Genomic DNA, 16,620 nt, shown 5'->3' with positions numbered 1-16,620 from the left:
ACCTCTTTTTATTCGAAACCTTAACACCCGATTTTCAAACGTGTTTTTACGTGGTCATACTCAACTTAATCGTCTAGATCTTCATAATATCATGTGTTTATCACCGAACATTCTCCAAATTGATCCAATTCACGTCGATTGAACAGTCTAATCTGTCGCCGTTTCATATTCGGCGAAGTTACAGTTTAGGCGAAGTTATCCGTAACTTCGCCTGAGGTTTAACTTCGCCTGATAATTAATTAAGTTACAGTATATGAGGCGATGTTGTGGTTAGGCGAAGTTATCATTAACTTCGCCTGGCCCTTTTTACTTAACTGTTATCCGGCGAAGTTCAAGTTGAGGCGAAGTTGTTCCCAACTTCGCCCCACCTCTAACTTCGCCTATACAGAATAAATCACAACTTCGCTCATGGTAACAGGCGAACTTGTGATTTGCCTTGTCGTTTATCTAACTTAGTCTGTTTGTTGCAGATATGGCTGCTGTAGCTGGAGCAGGTGGTGCAGGCGGTGATGATGGTGGAGACAACAACCGACAGTTCTTCCCGGGTCATAACATGTACATAACATTGGACCCGGACGCGAGTGGTGTTGATGATTTCCGCGAAATCATCACATTCTTACTCCGCTCGCGTATATTCCACGCGATTACAACAACACTGCCGATATCCTTGCCAAACATTGAGGATTTTTGGCAGACCGTGGAATATGACTGTCGCGTAGAGCCCCCGGTGATGCGAGCAACGGTCAACAATCAGATTGTTCAGTTCTCATCTGAACAAATCCGGGCGGCTTTGCGTTTTGGAGATGAGACAAGAGATGACCCGACAGACTTTGTAGCTCCATTCCGTGACGGAGCGTTTCTGAGAATGGGATACTCTGGTCCCTTGGGGGATACGCAGAGACGTAAGGGGTTCTTACTAGATCAGTGGCGCTTTCTCATGCATGTCATGATCGTGTGCATGTCAGGGAGAAAGGCAGGTACTGATGGCATGGGCGCGACCATGCAGTCGGCGATGACTGCTCTGACTTATAATAAGCGTTACAGCTTTAGTCAGATGGTCTTCTATGAGATCGATCGACAGAGAAGAGCGGTGGCGCGTGAGAGATTTCTCATGTATCCAAGATTCTTACAAATGATCTTGAATCATGTTGCTCCAACGCTACCTCAGCGCCGCCCAATCAGATACGTGGAAAGTGTGAGCAAGAGGATCTTCGCCCAATGCAGATCTTCCAGTGTGAGGAGCAAACCTGAGCTCCGTCCTCGACATACTCCACTATTTGGGTACTTGATCAACCCGGAGTATGTGCCTGCTCGTGGGGACGAGTTTCGGGACCCGGCACCACAACAGGCAGGAGCACCTCAAGCTATACCTGCTGCTCCTGTTGTGTCACCGGAGGAGAACGTAGATCTTGATGTTGCGTTTGGCGGTCAAGGTTTCTTTGATATGGAGAGGGTTGACCCTAAGGAAAATGTGCAAGTCTCAGTTGAAAGAGTTGCGAGTGTGAATGTCACTAGGGCAGCTACAACGGTGGCTGACTCTGATTCTGAAGATGAGTTGGCCGAAGCGAGACGAATTTTGGTAACTCAAGAACGAACTCATGGGAAAAGGAAGAGAACTGATGATGACAGTGAGTCAGACTATGAGGAAGAGGTACAACAGTTGATTCGTAGATCAAGAAGGGAACGGGCAGGTGCAGGTTCGAGAGCCGGTGAGAGCTCAAGGGTGGTACGTTTCACTCACCAGCACTGTCCGGTATGACAATGGTCCCTTCATCATTACAAGTTACAAGGCCAAGCGCCACGGACGTTCCCGTGGTGGCTACCTCATCTGCATTCGGCCTCCCACCCACTACATTCCAACTTTCGGCTCCTGAGATTGTATCGTTGCCGCCTCCAACTCTTACTCCAACGGAGGTCGTGGCAAGATTTATTGAGTCGACGGTTGTAGCGACTGCAGGGTTATCGGTGACGATACCACCTGCGGTTACGTTAACGCCTACTTCTGAGGTCCCGGTTACAATAGAAATCCCTCCTCAGTACACTCAAGATATATCACATCTAAGGTTTGATTTTGATGCAACCTTATCAGACTCTGAACGAATAGCAGCACTTGAACGGGTCGTGGCAGAACAATCAAGGGTGAATCTTATCCAGACCCATGCTATTCAGCGCCTTGTTGCAGAGAATCAGATACAGTCGTCCCTGCTGGTAGAACATGGCAAAATTATTGATGCTTTGAAGGAGTTCTTGGCATCTCAGGGGGAGACGAGCTGTAAAGGCGATGAGCTGAGGACTAAGAAGAGAAATGATAGAGACGATGATCCCAATGCATCGAAAGGTGCAGGTGGAGAGTTGCCAAGAACTGAACAAGCTCTTGGGACTTCCACATCTCAGGGGGAGTCGACAAGTGCAGCTGGTGGTGATGATGTGGTGGTAGTGGACGTTGAGGAGATGGATGATAAGTTTATAGGTGATGATGATGTATTACCAGTTGATGAGATAGAGAAGATTGGTGCAGAGATTGTTATTGATAATGAGATAGAAGAGGGAGAGATTGTAGAGGAGAATGTGGAGCATGAAATTCCGGATGTTGATAAGGCAGATATGAGTAAAGATATGGGAAGTGATGAGACGGAATGGGAAGAGCAGCCAAGATGGAAAGAAGGCTACGCTCAGTGGTTCGTAAAAACGAAGAAACCGGCAGTCCCTACTATGTCTAAGAAGAGTTACAACATTAGAGGTTATGCTGAATCGATAAAGGGGATTATATGCTGGATATATGATGAGCAGTTGAGGCTCTTTGTTATTAAAAGATATGATAGTGTTCAGTACTTCAAGAGGCTGTTGAGATCGTTGAATACATTGCCTGAATGTGAAGTGAAAGACTTAGCCAGATTGGGATTGATAAACAGAAGTGATGATAATATGGCTAGAGTCATCGGGAAGATAGTGTGGAAGGAGAGTATAAAAGAGAAGAAATTCGAGCTGTTGAAACCACAAAAGGGAAAACTTATTGAAGACAAAGATAGAGGATTGAGAGCAGATGGCAAGCCTTGGATGATCATGAAGTATAAGCCGATCCGGTGTTTGAAAGAAGTGCCGATGAAACAAATGCCCAAGGATGTGCTCAAAGACCTGAAGTGGTGGTATGTAGATTGTGAAACAGCTGAAGCAGTAATGGAGGACGAAGATGAACAAGAGCTGCTGAGAGTCTATGATCCGATGCATCTAGTGAACTTGTCTCAAGCTGATCTGCAGGTGCTGAATGAGAAGAAGATATTTTATATTCCTGCTTGGAAAGACGAAGCGAAGAAATATCAAAGAGTTGTATCGGTTTGTGTACGAGAAGGAGTGCATGCTTAAAGATGAAGATACAAGATTGTTGAAGATTATAAGACACGTGCTTGAAGATAAAGATATGAAGCTACTGCCAAGGGGGAGTCTGTTGGTACATGATGTCAGTAGTTCAGTATATAGTGTCTGTAATCGAGTTAGTTGGATTTGTGTTATGTATGTAAGCGAAGTTCTCACAAGTTCGCTTGTTATAGGCGAACTTGTGGAACAAGCGAAGTTAGGGACAACTTCGCCTGAACATGCCAGGCGAAGTTGTCGTGATATATATGCATTAGGTTACGGCTGAATCTGTAACAAGTTGTCATTCGATTTGTAACGAGTCAGAGAGTTTACGAGTTTGTGTGATCAGAGTATCACGTGTTTACAATTGCAATACAACGTGTCTTTGTTTATTGTAATGTGTGTTAACGTATATCGTCTTCTACGCTCGTAACGTCTTACGTAGGGATTCCGCACCTACGTAGAACGAGATATTCCGTGTAGATCCGGCTGGGAACCTACAAAGCCCCCGGTGGTTATGTGGTGTTGACGTGGTACTGGGGAGGGGTTTCGAAGCCCCTCACCATAGAGGACAACCTTATGGTGGAAGACATAGTCAATTTCCACTTGCACATACTTAACCTTTTGATCTTAGTCAATTCTTCTAAAGTGGAGGCCTGGGTCAAAAGTAAACTTATCACGAAAGATCGTGGATTTGGTTCGTATATCTTTCTATTGTGTGTTTCTACTTTACCTCGTAAATTTTTGGTATTATTTAATTATCACATCTTTTAATTGTGATATCATAGTTTATACTAGGGTATAGCCCGTGTTACACAAGAGTGGAAAAACATGTCTAACAAACATAATAAATTTAAACAACAAATTCATGCAACACAAAACTTCTTCAAACTTTCGGACCAAAACATTAACCATTTACATTTTCTAGGTATTAAAAGTTAAAAGTTACAATAAGTTAATGTACATCGAACAACCAAAAAACATCAACAAAAGACATAAACATGTTCTTTTATATTAAACCACCATCAACTTTTTCAAACATTCTATCAAAAGAAACTCATTTTACTTCACCACCTGAAAATATAATAAAACTATAACATCCAAATTAAATATACCATAATAACATATTTAATAATGAGTAACATTTGAACATTAATAAAGTTGTTTTTATTAAATTGGTGTTTTTATTAAAACAAAATAACATATAACAACAAACAAAGTAAAATGGCAATATAAAACATCTTTCTAACTTAAACCATTAAACCAAAAATATATATCAATAAAACCTTTTTTTGGTCGTTATTTTATAACTAACAAATTTGATACTATTTCAAAACAACCAGTTTTGAAATATTTTCAAAATAGTTACAAAATATAAAAAAAATTGGAATTAGTCAACTTCAAAAATTATGAAATTGTTTTTGATTTTTGACCAATCTTGCAACAAACTTTTAAATCACTAACATTAATATTTCATTAAATTTACAAAACTTAAAAGCGTTTTACAATAAATGAATTCTCAAATAACTTTGGAAAGATTAAAAAATTTTATGTTGACTTTGAAAATAATTAAAGCTGAAAAAATATGACTAATTAATCTATAAATAATTACAAAAATGAAAATTAAATCGGTTAATTTGAAAACTTCAAAAAAAAATGGAAAGATTTTGAAATGAGTTTAAAAAATTATGGAGAATATTAAAACCTTTAAAACTTTGTTGAAAGATTGGTCAATTTCCGAATTTAAAAGGAGTTTAAATATGCTAATTAAATTTTGTAGTTTTAAGTTTAAATTTGGTCTTCCATGTAAAGATATAAATAATTTGAAATATCTTGATTTATATTAATAAATTATGAAAAGTTGTCATGTTTAATAATATTCACTAAATCATATGTGCCGAATAATATTTATAAATGATGATAAAACGGTTATTTAATTTGTGATATATTAAGTATTGATTATTAGAAATTATGTCAATTTGAATATTATGTTCTAAAATAACGCGGTTATTATTTTAGTATTAGTTAATAATTATTATTCACGTAATTTAAAGTAAGATTACATTACAATTATGACAAGTATTTTTAATTTGACAATCAGTTTTTTGAATATTAAAATGATAACTTATTCTAGTTAATGCCAAATGACAAAAATTAAAATCAAATTTGTTCTAATTTTACAAATATGACTAATTAATTTAGAAAATTCCAAAAATGAAAATCAAATCGGTTAATTTAAAAACTTTAAAAAATTATGAAAAGATTTTGAAATGAGTTTAAAATTATGGAGAGTATTAAAACCTTTAAAACTTTGTTGAAAGATTGGTCAAATTCCGAATTTAAAAGGAGTTTAAATATGTTAATTAAATTGTATTAAAACCATTAATACAATTTATTGAATTTGACTTTCCTTATTTGTTTTTTTAGACAAATAAGGATAGTCAAACTCAATAAACTGTATTAATGAGATACTTAAACATTGTTGAAAGTAAGACTCGGAAATTTATTTAAGTTATAACTTATATATTCGGTTTTTTTAACAAATAAGGAAAATCAAAAGATATAAATTGTAATAATGGGATAATTAGGTTATTATTTCGGTCAAACCACAAATTAAGGAATGAGTTTATAAATATGGAAAAAATTAAAAACATAAAAAATGGTTGTTCATTCGGTTTTTTTTTTAAATAAGGAATGTCAAACTTGATAAAGTGCCATAATTGGATTCTTAGATGTGTATAAATCTAAAAATATCAACTAATATAAGATTGTAAATTATAATGAGATTTTAAATTAGACGGAATATTTGTCACTTAATTGTAAGTTGATAAAAACAATAAAATAATGATTATATTAAATAGGTAGTTTAATGTGTATTATACTCTTACAAATAAGGAATATACATGAATATTAAAAAAATATATACATCAATATTAAAAAAATTTTAAAAATACATCTTATTAACTAATGTTCAATGCATGCAATTAACTTATATGAGTCGGAACAATAACCTGAAATGATAAAGTCAAATATTAATAGTCATATTATGGAAGATTTTAATTAAAATTTTATAACCGGAAAATTTGAATGGTCTTACCGAAAAAAACGAAATAGTGAAAATGACGATGGTATCTCCGATTTTTATTTAGAAGGTAAAATGAAATATTCCGTACATCAATCGGGACAATAACCTGAAATAATTAAGTTTTGTTATAACATTGATATTATGGAATATTTGAATTATAATTTGTAACCGGAAAATTTAAATTGGCCTTACCGGAAAAAGAATAATGATAATGTCCATGGATGAAACTGATTTTTATTTAGAACCTAGAGAACAACATGTAAAAGAAAAATACAGAAAAAATATAAAACTTCAAATAAATATAAAACAACCATTGTTATAGGTATAACACATGAACGGAAAAACTTAATAGAAAAACGTAAATACGTAGAAATGTTAGTTTCATCGCCGTTTTTTATTTAGAACCTAAACTGATTTTTAAAAGAACCACTTTTTAAAAACTGATTTTAAAAAAAAATCAGTTAACAATGAAAATAAAGATAAAAAGGTTAGATCTACAATAACCGGAAGAAAATATGATGTTGCCGGAAAAAGATATAACCTTACCGGAAAATCATATAACATTGTTGGTCATTAGAGTATAATATATAACCTTACCGGAAAACGATTAATCTCGATCTACATTACCGGAATATAGAAGATGGTGGATGGCGAAGTTAGTAAGCCGAGAGAGAGAGAGAGGGGGGGGGGGAGAGAGAGAGAGAGAGAGAGAGATTAAAATGATTAGGGTGGAAAATTCCAAGGTTTAAATATGGTGTGTAAGATGACAATTTACTTATATCATAGTTGAGAAATTCCGCCATTGACATAATTACAGAAACCTTCCATTTACAATGGTTCTTTCAATATATAGGATTTGTATTTCAACTAATTGAATATCAGTAGTCCTTAATTGGTTGGCCATTGTTGCATTTGTTAAGTTTCCATCTCGTGATTGTGCCAGGGTTTGATTCCCATCATTACATCATTTTTGATTTAATAATATACAAGATAGGAAAGGAAATAGATGACTTGGCAATGATGTGGCATTGATGTGGAGAGGCTAGTTGAATGACATGTGGACAGTTGATGTGGAGAGGTTAGTTGAATGACATGTGGACAATATGTATTGCTTTAATAGTATTATTAGATTGTTCTATTTTTGGAATTTAAAACGAAATAGTTTCCGTTAACCCAAAACGAGTACAATAACGATCACAACAAAGTGACAAGTAAATGACTAAACGAGTAATAAGTTACGCCGCAACTCCTTTTTTAATAGCAAAGCCTATCCAACTAAAAACGAAGCTTTGGGTCTTAGGGGCTGAAGAATTGTCATGCACGACTCGTTGAATCATAGTAAGAAAATCCACAGCCTCCAGGGTCACCAAACCAAAAGTATCGAAAGTAAAGAGAAGAAACACGTGTTAATTCTTTAAATAAGATTTCTCGTATTTAGCTACTTTGCCTGATTATGTTTTCAACGCAACCTGACCTGCCACAAACTCATTGTCCCTGAGTCCAACAAAAATTACTGTAAAGTCCACACAAACGTGTTACCCACTTGTACACCGAAACACAAGAACATCAGTTGATCGTAGTGTAGACCTCCCTTCAAGTGGATATGTCAGAAAATTGATGGGGGCCTCCTCTTTAGCATAAATTCATGCTCATTTAAGAACATCACATGCAACATCCCTAGCCAATCATGTCTGTAATAAATCCATGTAGCTCCTTACGAACCACATGCTCACCAAAATATTCTGAAGTCTGAACAAACCTTGCGGCAAATTGGACATGACTTATATGCCAGGAACTTATTGTTCCTTGACCTGATTCGACACGAACTACCCCAAATAATTAACGTTTGGTTGTGGGAAATTTGATTAACAAAAAAAAGTAAGCCCATAGAGAAAAAAATTCCGGGTCTGTCACCAGTTAAGTATCAGATTTAAGGTAAAAACTGTCATCAATATAAATTTAATCCTGAAATTGGTTTAATCAACGATCTAAATTGTTTCATACGCTTTTTAGATCATATTTATTTTGTATTCGATCCTTCATAATTCCATAAATAAATGATTTTTGAGTTACTTTTCATTATACATAATTTTTGAAAATGAAAATCTAGGAGAATAATGTGATTACATTGCAAGATGCACGTCAAAGACTTTGTATTAATAAATGTCATTTTCTTAAAGATAAAAAATGTTACTACTTTTGTCACCATCGACTCCACAAATTGTGTGAGGTGAACTCTTTGGTTATCCTTTTCCAACTTGTGGTGGACGCAATCAAGCATATTCATGACCTAATCCAATACCCCACGTTTCTTGTACATTCATGCAAATTAGAATATTTTCTTTTTATAACGACCAACAATAAACTTTTCATAAATATCTTTGAGCATGAACAATAAACGTAAAGAAAACCACAACTTTATTATTCTCAAAATGAGAGTAGGTTTAAACATGGAATGTTCTTAAATATCTCTGATTTTTTTAACATACTTTAAATAAGCTAAATATTTTTTTGGGTGCTGCTAAACGTTCACCATCCGCTTCATTTTTACTAAACATACTACATCCCTCAAGTTTTGTATTAATACGATTTAAATATTTTTTTTTCCTTTACCATTTTGTTATCTTTAAATATCATTAGTTTAAAAAGTTTTTTTTATTCTTTAAAGAGTTTTCTTTTTCCTTTTTTTCATATTATAAAATATATATTTTTTTTAATGACAAAAAAAAATTGTTTATGTAAAAAACATTTTATCTAAAAAGAAAAAAAATCAGTTTTTTTAAGTGTTTTAATAATTTAGAGTATGTTTTTTTAAATAACTTTTAGAGATAGCTTACATTATTTTTTTAAAAAAATATCACATTGTTTTTAATCAATAAAAGTGATTAAACAAAATTGAATTGATCAAAAATTGTTTCTTTTCTAATGTGACAATAATCTTATACGCACGAACCTAACAAGATATATTAAAAAAAAGTTTGTCAGGCGGAAGACATATAATAAGATAAAAATATACAAATCGTTTTATCGTTTTTATAAAGAGATTATATCATTATTTCTTTATATATATTTTATAATGATAATAAAATATATTATTATTATTATTATGATAAAGAATAATAAACACAAAAAGAGAGAAAATAAAAAAAACTTTATAAAGAATAATCAATATTACTATTATGATAAGCTTTACAAAAAATATATTAGAGGGTAGTTTATATCAAATAAAATTGTTAAATAAATTAAAAGTCTAGGTAAGAGGGTATGATAAGTATATGAGTGGGGTACGTTTAACATAACCCGTTATTTTTATTTGATAATTTTGTATTGATTATAGACTTGGTTAAAAGCTTTCAAGCACTTGTCTACGAGAAATAGAATATACATAATGATTTTGACTTTGATTGATATAATCATACCAATATTTCCACCACTAGAATATGTTTGAAAAAAAAATGAACTTAGATCATATAAAGTAACATTATGTGGTGCAATGATTGCAAATTGTGAAACATAGTGGAGCAAACACCTTCTGCATCATGGATGACAATTCATCTTTGGAGCCAACCTCAGTTGCCCAATTTCATATTCTATCTTCTTATTTTGTTGCTTTGCACTACCATTTTTATACAAAAGAAAATCCGAAAGCTAATCCTTGTATGTTTATCACTTAACGTGTAGTTAACAAATTAGTGGGAGATTTGTGTCAATATATATAAGGCTCAAGTGTTCCCCTTATCTCCAATATCCCTCTTAAGTCATTCACTCGTTTCGCAATGGCGTCGTGGAATTTAGTTCTTAAACTGATCAACCTGTTCTTGTTAATCTTAACACCATCTTTGGAAGGTGCCGAGTTGTCATGCCATCTAAAAGGGTTGTGCTCACTTGACAAGGTACAAAAAGAAGAAAAGGATAGTACAACATGGGCAGTTCTTGTTGCTGGCTCAAACGGATATTATAATTATAGGCATCAGGTGAACATATCTTTAGCAACATATGCCTTATTTGATATTTATTTAATACCATATTTAATCTTTTTGTCTCATATTACATAGGCTGATGTTTGTCACGCGTATCAAATACTAAAAAGAGGAGGATTAAAAGACGAGAACATCATAGTATACATGTATGATGACATCGCAAATCACGAGAGTAACCCGAAGCCGGGGGTTATAATCAACCATCCTAAAGGTCATGATGTTTACGCTGGAGTGCCTAAGGTAGTCCCTTATCTATTATTATTATTATTATTATTATTATTATTATTATTATTATTATTATTATTATTATTATTATTATTATGATGATGGTTATTGTTCTAAGGTATACAAACACAACTTCTTTGGGTTATAATAGATTTATTATATATATTGCTTTGTTTCTAGTATGTGTTCCTTAAATTGCTAAATAAATATGATCACAATAAACTGAAAGAAATGTCGTAAACTGAAACAAAATATCAATAATAGAATGGTGATGTTATAAATTTATAAATATAGCTTAAGTCACATAAACTTTTATTAATTAAAATAGCTATAACTAAAATATAAAATATTTCTTTTGTAAATCGCAGGATAAATTAATTAATAGCATCCATCGGTTTCACCTTTTTCTTAATTTTCATGATTTTCCAAAGTTACCTAAATTTATTTAGTAAGTGGGAGACTTCAGACTTCTAGGGGGGGCATTGATCCAGTGGCGGATTTAGGAATATTTTTCAATGGGTTCACTGTTCGGGTCGGTCTTACGCTTCGGGTCGTTTCAACTGTTCGGATCGCTTCGATAGTTCGGTTCAATTCGACGGTTTCGGGTCGATTCAGTGTACCAAGAATGAGATTTTACTAAAGATCATATTTGTTTCCTCAAAATAATGACCAAAACATTCTTTTAGTTATAAAATAGTAAGATACACACACATTAAGTAATCAGTATAAAAAATTAAAGAATTTGCTGCAAGTGGGGATTAAACCTGGGTTCTCACAATAATAAAACAAGGTTTTTACCATTAGACCATGGTTCAACTTTGCTTATGTGTTCACTCATAATTTATATGAAGGTTTAGTATCATATTTTATATAGGCATTCTATATAAATTCGTAAATCAGTGGATTCCCGTGAACCCACGACCAATTAACTAGATCCGCCCATGCATTGACCCATTGTCCAAAACCTTTATACATGGCTAATAAAGTTATATTAAATATTTTCAACGACTTGACCTTATAACTTATTAACCATTAAACAAAACAGTGTTTCAGTATGTCCCCAAGGAATTTATTATTCTTTTTTGAAAGGCTAAAGAATCTATTATTAAGATACTATAAAATTGCCCAAAAACTAAATTTACAAAATAATCAATACAATTAATATAAGAACGTCAGACTGAAGCTAGTTAATTATTAAATAAGTTTTGTAGCGTCATATGAAAGGGATTTGGATTTTGGCCTGGGACGAATTGCAAATATTTCAATTTTTTTAATAAAACAGTATTACTATGTCATATAAACATATGTGATTACAAAAGATAAACTACAATAATAGTAGTCAACTAACATCGGTCTTACAGTGTTATCAGAATATTTTTTGAAGATTAAGAGTTAATTATGGTTTTTTGTTTCCACAATTTAAAAAAAAAATTGGTTCAGTCTTTATAATATTTATTTATCTATTTTTTATTTTGCTATGACGACAAAGAGTTTTCCTTTATAATTTCCAAGGACACGTACCAACTACCAATGACAAAGTACCAATCATGAGTCCATGACAAGCGCAAGTAGAGGTGTATAAATCGGTTAACCGGTTAAACATTAACCGGTTAATAACCGATTTTGAAATCAATAATATAAATCGGTTTCTAACCGGTGGTTAGGATCAATTAGTTGGTTACAAAATCGGGTAAAAATCGTTACCAAAATTACAATCCACACATGGGCTCCAAGATGTATTTGGATTATTATATCAAGTAGCCCAATAGTCCAATATCTACTATTGGAAGGCTTTAAATGATCTAGACCGGCCAACTTCTTTTGTGATTACACGAGATAAATAGATGCATTGATGCAAGTTGTGAAAATTCTTAATTTTTCTAACAAATTTAATCAGTAAAACTGTAAAAGTTATATACAAGTTTATAGATAGATCTTTATACTTCATTTTAAAGTTTGAGAAAATCAATACAATTTCTTATAATGTTTTCACTGAAAACTTGAAAAGTTTTCTTTTTAAAAGGTTGAATTCACCAATGAAAGTAACCATTATCTCATGTTATCCTTCTCTTTCTGCCTTGGCTTTAGTTTATCATACAATGGCTGTTCTAAGTAACTCTTTTTACAGGATTACACGGGGTAGAGCGTAACATCAGCGAATCTCTATGCCGTGCTTCTTGGTGACAAAAAATTAGTGAAGGGAGGAAGCGGGAAGGTTGTTGCTAGTAAACCGAATGACAGGATCTTCGTATATTACAGCGATCATGGCGGCCCCGGAACACTTGGTTACTACCTTATCATCCAACTTTTTTTTATGAAATATATGCTCAACAAAAGTGTTTTATTCAAAGAGTTAATTACTAATTCTGTAAAAATATATATTTAACATAGGAATGCCAAACGTGCCCAATGTCTATGCAAAGGACTTTATAGAAGTTTTGGAAAAGAAACATGCTGCTGGGACATACAAAGAAATGGTTAGCTTTTATTTACCTAATTTTTTGCAAAACAAACTTTTAATGTTCTTAAGGAATATATAACCAAATCCAAATTGTACTACGTTATATATGTCGAATCCTGTGAAAGTGGGAGCATCTTCGAAGGTTTGTTAAAAGAAGACATGAACATTTATGTCACCACAGCTTCGAACGCAGATGAAAACAGTTGGGGAACTTATTGCCCCGATATGCATCCTCCTCCTCCACCTGAGTACGACACTTGCTTGGGTGATTTGTATAGCGTTTCTTGGATGGAAGATAGGTATATACGCGTGCATATTTCATATTTGTCTATTTCTGTTTAACGCTTAGACATTCATTTTTGGATTCACATTCGGTTTTATTTTGATTTGTTGCTAGTGACCAACAAGCTACCGATGGAGAAACATTAGAGCAACAATACAAAAAGGTCAGTGACCAAATTTCTAGTAAAATAAACTAATTGTCTAGTAAAATGTTCTTGTTATGGTATAAAATTATATATATTCAGGTAAAAGTGAGGACATTCAATAACGATAGTTCTGAAGGATCCCATGTAATGGAGTATGGTACTAAGGACATTAGGTCGGAGCGCATATCCCTTTATCAAGGTTTTGGTGCATCTACTGTTGCTGATAACACGCTTATTACCAACGCCCCTATGGGTGTAGTAAATCAAAGAGATGCGGATCTTGTATTCTTCCAATGGAAGGTAGGAGACGAAGATTTTGGTCTAAGTTTATGGAATGTTTATGTAATAAAAACTAACTTTTGCAATGTTGTATAGTATGAGAAAATGACCGAAGGGTCTCAAGAAAAAGCAGACATGTTGAAGCAAATCAATGACATAAAGAATCATCGGTCGCATTTGGATAGTAGTGTGGATGCTATTGGGGCACGACTATTTGGCTCGGGAAATGGTTTTACCGTGCTCAACTCTCTTCGGGCTCAAGGGAAGCCAATCGTAGATGACTGGGGATGCCTCAAATCCATGGTAATCATAATCTCACTACTAGAAAATAGACTTACACCGAATATTCACCAATGGCAAAACTCGTTAGTTATTACCAAACCATCCCTCTAAATTCAAAAAGAAAAAGTAATATTATTATCTGAATTGGTGTTAAATATCCGTTGGTGATCCGTGCTAAATATCCATGGGTGATCCGTAAGTAATTTATTTTACGGGTGGTGAAAGCAATTTATTTTATACTGCTTCTATTTTGTTAAGATGTAAGATGTTTAACATGTTTTGAGATATGATGTTGGCTTTACTTCATCAGCTTCGAGTGTGTAGTAGGTATCTGGTTCACTGCTTTAGGTATCAGTACTATGGCTTTCAACCTAAATGGTTTCAATTTCAACCAATCGGCAGTTGATAGTCAAGGCCGTGTAATTAACACTTTGGCTGATATCATTAACCGTGCTAACCTTGGTCGCATTGTGGTGCATTGACAGAATACGGGATGAAACATATGCGGGCATTTGCCAACATATGTAATAACAATGTTACCGAGGCAGCCATGGTGGCTGCCTCGGTAGATGTTTGTGGCGGGCATGATGTTGGGCAATGGAGTCCTTTGAAGATAGGATATAGTGCTTGATTATGACATTGTGTTCTAAAGAAAACAAGTTGTGCATAGTGCATACTAGGGTCTAAAAATCATAATTTGTGGTTGTCTATACTATGGATAGCTTCTTTACGATTTGAATCAAATAGTGTAACTCTTGGTTTTATAAATTTAAAGGTGTATTCTCGTTAATTATATTACCAAAGCAATGATACTTGTTTTATAGGCTCCAACTCGTTATAACCTTCAAAACCGATTAACCAGAATCGCCACAACCGATCAATTATGGTTATTGTAATCTATTAACCGACATATCAGATATGATTATGGGTTTGACCCAAAACCGTCCCAGACTAATCCATACACACCATACCTCTTTATTTTTCTCTCATAAAAAGCAAAGGGAAAGTTCAATATATACAACTAGCACAAAAAGTAGAAAGACAGTCGAGTTTTGCAAGCTCAAAAATCAATCTCTCAACAATCAATATTGGTCCTAACTAGACTTTGTGTCACATAAACGTCCCACTTACAAAATAAGCCGCCAACTCCGTCGTGGACGGAATCTATGGCAGCCACCACAACCACCAATGGCGTTAATTTTAGTTTTCACTTTCTCAAACTCGGATATACAGCAAGGTACATGAATCCCACCATCATAATTAAACCCGTAAACCTTCTCGGTCTCTCTTAACAAATCCCCAAATAACGGATGATTAAAGTAAATCACCGGCACGAAAACCCTATGTGCATGATCTTCTTTTTCACCTACGTACACTGCCAAATGCCCTTTTGGAACAATATTCTTTTCCTTCCTCCCTAGCCGAATGTAACTCGAACAAGATTTTCGACGAATACATAAATCTTTCGCGCTTTTGGTCAAAGAACGAGTGAACCCACGAAGCTTGGACATCGCTTGGGTGGTGTAGTCGGGTTGGTTTAATCTTATGTAACTCGAATCTTTTTGTCTTTGATGAAGTCCCCATTTGACAAGCTTTAGGAGTTTGTGTCTAATTCTAAAACCTTTGATTCTAAAACCTCTAATTGTGTGCATGTTTGATGAAGTTATTCAAAGGTTTTTGTGGGAATTTGGTTATGTGAAAAGTTTGATTGAATATGAATATAGATGGGTGTGTTTATAAGGTGGGGAGTTGAGATTCTAACGAATATGTGGGGCGACAGAAGTGGGAAGTGGTCGGTAAATGGTTTGGTGGGATTTGGAAGCATAGAATTAATTAAAACGAGTAAATAATAAAAAAAACTTTTAAGTGATATGCCAATCCTCGGCACGTACATATGCTATTGTGGCTTCCTGGCAATGTCTCAATGGGTTTTTTTATACTCTTTTCCATGTGGCCAAACATCTACGTCGGCTTATTGATTTACTAGTTGGACTTGACTTAACCGAACAAAATCGTAACGAAATTTAAATGCTTTAATAAATTGAATGTTTAATACAAGTATTCCATGTTACTTGAATGAAATAAATAAAATAAATACCCATTTTCTTAAAAAAGAGTTAATTACACCGTTGGTATATGTGATTTTAAAAAGTAACAGGTTTGGGTATTAAAGTTTCAAATCACAAGTTTGAGTACTTAGGTAATAGGTGCTAAGACCATGTGTTGTCGTAAAGCTCCACATCCAGGGGTTATGCGACACGTGGCGCCCAGTCAGAGTTATGGTTTTGTACAAAAAACAAGTGTAGTCATAACTTGGAGGGGGGCGGTGTTTCCAGAGTTATAAAGCCTCCATATCCGCGTTGTATCTAAAACGCACAAAAAAAAATCAACATAACGCAGGGGAGGGAGGGGCGGTGTACCCCCTGCGTTTTCACCCAAAACGCTAGGCACAACGTGCCACTACACCTGGTCTAACACTAACGAGATTTAAAACTTCTCTGAGAAGCCCCTCACATGCCTAATATG

At 34.3% G+C, this 16,620-nt stretch overlaps 2 pseudogenes across 1 annotated transcript; one reads left to right on the top strand and one right to left on the bottom strand.

Annotated features, from left to right (window-relative positions):
• Positions 1-9,902: 9,902 nt before the first annotated feature.
• On the top strand, positions 9,903-14,771 carry LOC143616082 (vacuolar-processing enzyme-like; annotated as a pseudogene). The gene is made up of 9 exons (XR_013150598.1): positions 9,903-10,413; positions 10,495-10,659; positions 12,773-12,929; positions 13,036-13,125; positions 13,209-13,404; positions 13,503-13,551; positions 13,633-13,833; positions 13,909-14,129; positions 14,557-14,771. The product of XR_013150598.1 is annotated as a vacuolar-processing enzyme-like (transcript).
• A 450-nt stretch (positions 14,772-15,221) lies between these two features.
• On the bottom strand, positions 15,222-15,746 carry LOC143616085 (auxin-responsive protein SAUR36 pseudogene; annotated as a pseudogene).
• Positions 15,747-16,620: the final 874 nt, after the last annotated feature.

The sequence above is a fragment of the Bidens hawaiensis genome, unplaced genomic scaffold, assembly GCF_021521415.1.
Source record: "Bidens hawaiensis isolate Kalapana, Puna unplaced genomic scaffold, B.hawaiensis_p1.1 tig00045564_1, whole genome shotgun sequence".
In the NCBI taxonomy this organism is placed as follows: Eukaryota; Viridiplantae; Streptophyta; class Magnoliopsida; order Asterales; family Asteraceae; genus Bidens; species Bidens hawaiensis.
This window is presented reverse-complemented; position numbering and strand designations above follow the sequence as displayed.